This window comes from Sus scrofa, chromosome 7 (genome assembly GCF_054392235.1).
Source record: "Sus scrofa isolate SSC_HxYL_T2T_F1_AM1 chromosome 7, Sscrofa_HxYL_maternal_Yorkshire_Landrace_v2.0, whole genome shotgun sequence".
Taxonomy (NCBI): Eukaryota; Metazoa; Chordata; class Mammalia; order Artiodactyla; family Suidae; genus Sus; species Sus scrofa.
This window is the reverse complement of record NC_139389.1, coordinates 12,765,429-12,773,436: the sequence shown is the minus strand read 5'-3', so window position 1 is coordinate 12,773,436 and position 8,008 is coordinate 12,765,429. Positions and strand designations below refer to the sequence as shown.

The following is an 8,008-nucleotide window of genomic DNA, read 5'->3' as shown; positions in this document are numbered from 1 at the left end:
TCCCTGCCCTTACTTTTATAAACTTTATTCTTTTTTTTTAGTTTTACCACCAAAGTGTATTATGATACTTACATGTATTTTTCTTTTCCTGTATTTTGAACTTTAAGTAAATGGGAGCAGATGATTTTTTAAATCTCTTTAATATTAGGTTTAGGTTTCTCAGTTTCATCCATGCTAAGGGTACTGTGGTTATTCATTTTCAGTGCTGTATGGTATTCCAAGGTTAAATATACCACACTTGACTTAGCCACTCTACTGCGGAGGGACAGTTTGACTTGTTTTCAGTTTGGAGCTATTATGAATAGAGTTGCTATTCTTTTGGGGCTCACATGCACATATTTCTATTGGATATATCCACAGGGGTGGAAATCTGGGTCACCAGATATGTGTATCTTTAATACATAACCTCAGAGAGTTAACCAAGCAGAGCAGTAGTGATGGACACTCCCTGCAGCTGTAGAGGAGTGTTCCCCTTGCCCATCACTGAAAGGTTGTATATTTTTTCCTTTAGCTTATCTGAATTTTCTGTTTTTCATTATAATAAATATCCATTGGTTTAATTAGGCAAAATGCTTTTCTAATATTTCTTAATTTTTTTGGGGGGGGGTCTTTTGTCTTTTTAGGGCCACACCCATGGCATATGGAGGATCCCAGGCTAGGGTTTGAATCAGAGCTGCAGCTGCTAGCCTACACCACAGCCACAGCAACATGGGATCCGGGCTGTGTCTGCAACCTACACCACAGCTCACAGCAACACAGGATACATAACCCACTGAGCAAGGCCAGGGATTGTACCTGTGCCCTCATGGATGCCAGTCAGATTCGTTTCCACTGAGCCACGATGGGAATTCTGAATATTTCTTCAATTTGTCTTTCCCAATGGGGATATTCTTTTTAAACTTTTAAATTGAAGTAAGTCATTCTTATAGAAAAATCACAGGTTTAATAGGTTATCACAAAGTGAATCCACCTCTGTATTCACCACTCAGGTCAAGAGATAGAATATTCTAGCTCCCTAAAAGCCATCTTCATGCCTCCTTCTGAGCATAACCCTTTCCCTCCTCACCAAAGGTAAACTGTATATTTAGTTGGAAGGTAGCTAAATGGATTAGTCTGTGTGGTTTTTGAACTGGATACAAATGGAACAATACAGGATACATTATTTTGTGTGATTTTATTTTATTTTCCAACATTGTGAGATTCATCCGTGTTGTTATGTGTCATGGTAATTCGTTCATTTTTCTCTTTTCTTGCCACAAGGAAGACATATTGGCCTAAGAGAACTGACCTACTCAACACTTTCAACTCTTGGGCTGTACTGACCCATGCCGCATGTGGATGCGAAGCCTTTACAGCCACTTGTATTTTTGTTTCCACACGAATAATAGGCTTTTGAGTTAGAGATGCTCTAGGGAGAGTGAGTGTGGTACCCCCCAAGCTGCCCTCTGATTTCTGTAATAATGGCTCCCCTTGGAATTGTCTCTCAGTGATAATGGATATTTTCTTTCTCTTTTCCTCCACCTAAAATGCAAAACAGTATCACATCCCCAGGCTGCACACTTTTATGTAAAACAGAGCTGTCACAGGATTTTACTGGAAAGTTGATTTATTTCCGATGATCATGAGAGTCCAAGGATAAAACTGGCATCTGGCCACAGGGAGAGCCCTTGACCTAGAAGCAGAGACAGCTTCAAAGCCGTGTTGGTACATAATGGAACAAGGCACTTTTAAACATGAATCAGAGCCTCGAAACTTTCTAGGGGAAAAAAATCCTAAAACTGTCCTCCAAAAGGAAAGGTAAAATCAATAGCTTATATTTTTTACTCTTTCAGAGAAGCAATGCTAACTCCTTCTACACCAAACAGCTGCTCAAATCTAGCTTTGGGGGCTTTTTTTGGTAAAGAACAAAGTGTCAATTGAGATTGAACTCTTAAAGCAGAATCTTGATATCAATCTATTTTTTTTTTTTTTTAAGCAGCCAAACAGGCTTTCAGATGGTAACTCTCCGAAAGGCTGAGTGTGAATGTATAGGAAACGCAATGTCTCCCCCCCCCTTTTTTTTTTCTTTAGGCTTTGAGATGTAATTATTAAATCTTCAAAGGTCCCTAGTGATATTAGCTAGATAATCAAATTTGGATCACAGGAATGAAATAACCTAAAGTGTGCCTTCATTACGGGTCTCCTCAAAATAATTCCTTTAAGATAATTCTGCCCTCCCTCCCCCACAGATCCGTCACTACACCATGGAGATAGGCAGTCAAATTAGCAAGAGGAGTCAAAATGGTCAGATCGGTTCTCAAAACAAAGGATGTCATGGGTAAGCACAACAGGCAACAATTTCTCCACCATAAAAGTAGAATAAAACATCACAGAAACCACATGTTAATAACAACAAATCAAAATGCCGAATAGAATCGCAAAATTTGGGAGACTTTATTGCTAACGTGGTTATGGAGAAGCTTACCAGGAAAGAATATTTCTTCAATAGCTGATTAAGAGTAGTTTTTCTTAGTGAACACAGGTACCCATTGGAAAAATTATCAGAAGGTATAGGTCATTTGAACAAGAGTATAATTAGTCTTGGAGAAACTCAAACTAAGCAAAATCAAGATTTTCATCAAAACATAATTTCTTAAATGTTTTGTATCCTTTCTTTCACTGAGAAGATAAAAATCTCCTTTTGCTCCCTACACCCCCCCCCCCCGCCCCATGTGTGCGCACGGTTCAACTGAGGCTAGGAGAAATTCTCAGACCAGGGTGGGCAGTTATTGTATAAGACTCCTCGTTCTCTTTTGCCAAGGCTTTTTAATCCCTATGTACCAATCTTCCCTGCTAGTTCATGAAAAGAGGATCCCAGCTGTGCCAAATCGTGTGATAGCTATATAATCTAGACACAATCCACAGGGGTTGAGAACAGAAATTAACAAATATATTTAAGCTTGAATCTTTAAAGAATGTCTGCTAGTTTCCCAAACATTCATGGACCAGAGAGTCTATCTTCTTGCTTGAGAAGAACACAAGAATGAAGATGACTATGAGAAAGGTCTTCCAGAATTGGATTTTGCTTATGCCAAAAATGTCCACCTTCTGTGGGCACTAAAGCAGAACAAACATTGGACTGAGAAATAGATGTCTTGGGTTCCAGTACTGAATTTGCCACCAACCAGTTGTATAATCTCTGCCAATTTCCTGCAATTCTTTGGCGGAGATTCCTGTCTATAAAATGAAAAAAAAAAAAAAGAATCAGATTCTTAAGGATCCTTCCAGATCTAGTAATTGTGTAAGTCCTATTTCTAGACCATGATTAAGTAAGAGACCACCCTCTCCTCATTATTCCACAGCCACTTGGCTTCATCAGTAACTTTTCTTTCTTGCTGATGCACCGAGAGGTGGGCCTGGGGTTGAGAACCTAACTTAGTTCCTGGTACCCACATCAGGTCACTTCTCAGAAGCAGGTCAACTGAATATGCCTTAGCATCCTATCTCCTTAGCTTCCTTTTAGATGGAGCCGTTATCGTATTTGGTCTTGTTCTGGCACCGAAATTCCCATGTTGTTCCATGGTAGCATTAAGCCAAAGCGAAAAGTATGAGAAAGGCCAGGTAGGTAGAGTGCTCCAGGCTGCCGTATCTGTGATGCTTTCTGGAGGACTTAGAACCCACAAATAGATGGATCGCGCTCCTTTGGACCTCTGAGAGTTACCAAGTGGGTTGTGTGCACATTTAATACTTGCAACTAGAGCTCTGAGGACAATTTGAAATAGTATGTTTCAAAACATCATCAATGAGACCTGACATGTGAAAAAATCTTCCTGCACTAAGAACTACGGCGGATGCCACACGGAGGAGCTGCAAAGTGGGAGCAAATCCACTCCATCCTACTATGAGCCCTTCCTGTTTTGTCAGCCAGCATGGTTTCCTAAATCTCAAATTGCAGCCGAACTGTTCTGCAATTCCATGGCTGGCTATTTCGGGAGCCTAACACAGCAGGACAAATGTGTACAAGTCCACACAGTATGACAGAAGAATTAAAAATGTATTTACCATCTGTTGGTAGTTTCCTTGTGGGACTCTTTTCTTTTCCTCTCCTGCAGCCATGAATAGGGTCGTCTTACTTCCTCTCATCCTCAGAGAGCAGAGTCCTCTCTTCATATCTTTGGAAATCAGGGCTACTCCCCACCCCACCCCCTGCCTTTGAATTTCCCAATCTGTTGAACTTTGGAAGTATTTCAGCATCAGCATTCTTTTCTTCAGATATAAAGTGGAGTGAGTCTGCGAAGGGGTGGCAGGGATTGGTATTTTTTTTTTGTGGCCAGGTTACTTTCAGATCCTCTATCTGAGTTCTGTCCACAGTGGCCTCTGGGAGGTGCAAGGGTAGAACAAGAGAAATCCAACACAGGTCAACGGAAAGGAAATTAAGTCCTTCACTTGGGCTTGGCAACTCACATGGGCCCTTCACAATCTATCTAGTCCTTACTCTGATGGGCTGTACCAGATGCAAGTCAAAACTTCTAAGAGGAAATGATCCTCGGAATGTGACCATGGACTTCAAGTGAGGGTCCTTCCAACCACGTAGCAGGGGGGATAAAAATCACAAGCTGGAGTAGAGTTTTGTCAGTTGGGAAACCAGTCGGGTGGTTCTGAAGCCATTTGGTTTATGGAGAAATACTCAATTCTCAATACGAATCCCTGGCTTTAATTTCTGGGATACTTGTACTATTCACTCATAAATAAAATCTAATGGAGATTAGTATTAAAATTGTTGCCTTAGCCAAAATATTAGAATGCAGTGTTATGACGTCAACTGGTCTATTTCGATCAGGTAGTGACTTGTTAAAAATTCCCAGGCTCCGTAGATGGATAACTTACCTTGGAACCAGTACTGGGTGACCTTGGGCTTTGGGCAGGTCCTCTGATCATCTAAGAAATGGGACGTGTGATCTTTACCTCACCGGAGAATTGTGGGGATTAGCTATGACGAAGTCCAAGATCAAGTAAATAGAATATGTACCACAATGCGGACAAGATCCATCGGTTTGGTTTTGGATGAGCTTCTCATGAGAGAAGTGTCGTGTGTTGTGGCCTAAGGCTTTGCACATCGGAGGTCCTGAAAAATATTACTGATTCATTAATTCATGTAATGGTTGATGAATCTTTAGTAGGTCTATCAGTGAATAAGACAGACAAGATCTCTGCTCTCCTGACAATAAACAAACAGGAAATGACTCAGAATGTTCTAAGGCAACACATCGATGGAATACTAGAGCAGGGCAGGGTGGATCAGGAAAACTGGGGGATACAATTTTAAGTAGGGAGTCGTGTGAATATTCAGGGAAAAGCACTCCAAGCAGAGGGACCAGTGAGTAGAATGACCCCGAGGAAAGAGAGCGCCTGGCTTTTTTTGCGGAACAGCAAAGGGGACAGTGGGGCTGGAGCTGTGGAGTGACAAGAAAAGAGAGGGGACACTGGATCTGAAAGACAAAGAGATTGGGTGGGGCCTTGGAGGCCATGGGAAGATTTTGACTTTGACTCCAAGTGGAAGCGCAACATCAGATGCTTTTGAGCAGAGTTGTGGCATCACCTGATGCAGATGCTCAGTCATGGTGTGAGCTGGTCCTGCCGGAGGCAGAGACAATGCAGGAGGCCAGTGCAATAGTTCTGATGAAGGATGGTGGCAGTTCAGTTTTCCAGGAGTAGCAGCCCAAGTAAGTGAGAAATGGTCAAATTCTGGATACATGTGGAAGGTAGAGCCAGTTGGCTTTGGAGGCAGAGTGGATGTGGGTGGGGGATGTGAAAAAGAGGAGTCAAGATGCTTTAGGGCCTGAGCATTTGGAAGGATGGAGCTGCCATTTACTGAGATGTGTGTGCAAGAGCTGTATTATACATCTCACAGTGACTCGGAGAGAACAGCTGCCTTGGGAGTGTGGGCTTGAGTGTAAGGCTTCCTTCTACCTGCTGGGGAAAACCTCTTGAAACAAATGAGCTCCCGGCTGTGCTTTGAAAGATGAGGCTCGGAAAGACTGAGGTTTTCACAAGTACTTTTGTAAGACTCAAATGCACAGTTTAAAAAAAGCATCAGTTCGGGGGTTGTATTTCCTCCTCTGTGCCAAACAGTTCATTTAGTTTTTTTAGTCTTTTCCTCACCCCCACCCCAACTCCACAGGCTGAAATGCCACTTCTGAAGAGCAGAGCTGCTGGTGCATCCTGGCACCAATAGAGGGAGCTGAGAAGGCCTCCGGAAGACCTCTGAGCTGAGGCCCAGGGCTGGACACTGCCTTCTCTCCAGCCTCTAGCAACCTCTGTGCTTCTGGCTAGAAGCCAGGTGTTTCTGGGAGGATGGGGAAGTGGTTCTAGAACTCTCTTGACAATTTTCCTATTCTACTGAAACTTTTGTTTATGGCCGTTGTCATGGGTAAAGGACCAAACACATATGCATCCAGAAGTGATCACCTGTGTGTATCCATAGAGGAAAGAGATAAGGCCCTAGATGTAAATAAAGAGAAGAAGGAAGAATGCAACAGATGGAATAAAGAGGGTGTATGGGGCTGCTATGACAAGTGACCACAAACAGGGTGGCTTAAAACAAGAGAAATGTACTCTTACAGTTTGGGAGGAGAGAGGCCCCAAATCAAGGCATCGGGCCTTGCAGGGCCTTGCTCCCTCTGAAGCGCTAAGGAAGAATTCTTCCTTGCCTCTTCCAGCTCCTGGTGATTGCTGGCCAGTCTTGGCTTTCCTTGGCTTGTGGCTAAATCACTTCCATCTCGGCCTGTCTTCGCAGGGCCTTCTTCCCCTTCCCTGTGTCCCCCGGTCTTAGGAGAATAGCGGTCAGGTGGGATTTAGGGACCACCCTCATCTGGTAAGACATCTTAACTAATTACATCTTAATTCCAGATAAAGTCACTCACTTTCCTAGGGTGCAAGGACTTCAACATATCTTTCAGGGGAGCACAACTCCACCCACAACAGAGGGCAACAGGAACTTACCCTGAGAGCCCACCTGTGGGGGAAAACACATAAATGGAGCAATAAAAGGAAAACAGTTACATGTGAAATTCTAAGTGGAGGTCAAATGGATTTGGGAGTAACAGGAAATATTAGATAAGAGAAGCTTTCACTTGGGATACGCTCTCCATCTGTGCTTATGGCCTTGATTTTTTTTTTTTTTTCCCTCTCAGAGTTAAAAAAAATACTGTATAAATAAAAAGAATAAGAAAATAGCACTTCTCTGACTCACACATTGGGCAGAGCCGCAAATTCTTGTGATAATCAGGAAAGACTCCACGGAAGGGTTGGTGCCTGAGCTGGATCTCGGAGGATGAGGATAAAATCGCCATGTAAAGGAGGACTTCCCAGATAGAGAGAAAGTATATGCCAAAGGCCCAGTGTCACTTCAGTGATCCACCCTTTACTGCCTGAAATAGGGTGAACAACCTCTCAAGGCAAGGCGCAGACCGTCTGCTTGATCTGTATTACTCAGAAACAGGATTAAATACAGGAAGGGGCAAACATGTTGCTGGTTTTAATAAATGCACACAGAAGCACACAGTAACCTAAAGAGACAGGAGAGCAGCATCTCTAAGGAAGACTTCATTCTTGGGCACATTTGCCAAAGCACAAATATGGAAACCCCACCCTCAGCCAGAGCTGGAGAAATCAAAAGGCTGATGTGGTATAAATTCCTCTGCCCTGATTGCATAAGGAGATCTGCCAACATTTTTTTCTCTGATATATTCCTTGCTGCACAAAGAGCTGAACTGGGTTTTTAAAACCTGATCGTGAACCGAGATAGGCAATTCTGAATCATCACCAGGATCTAGGAAAATTAACCCTCACCGATCTTCCCAGATAAGCACCCAAGCTTGCTGCCTCTGAGATCTGCTGCGGGGTTCTGGCTAGGTTCCTGTCACAGAGAGACTCCCCTTTTTTGGCATAAGAATGTACAAGATGCCAGTAAAGTTCACACTGGGTCATCGAAGGCTCTTTAAATGCACGGTGATTCATTGCTGGGGGT

At 43.0% G+C, this 8,008-nt stretch overlaps 1 long non-coding RNA gene across 1 annotated transcript; it reads right to left on the bottom strand.

Annotated features, from left to right (window-relative positions):
- Positions 1–2,907: 2,907 nt before the first annotated feature.
- On the bottom strand, positions 2,908–8,008 carry LOC146401200 (uncharacterized). The gene is made up of 4 exons (XR_014809670.1): positions 6,601–8,008; positions 4,867–5,104; positions 4,042–4,356; positions 2,908–3,216 (listed from the first exon to the last, which is right to left on the bottom strand). It is a non-coding gene; the product is annotated as an uncharacterized LOC146401200 (long non-coding RNA).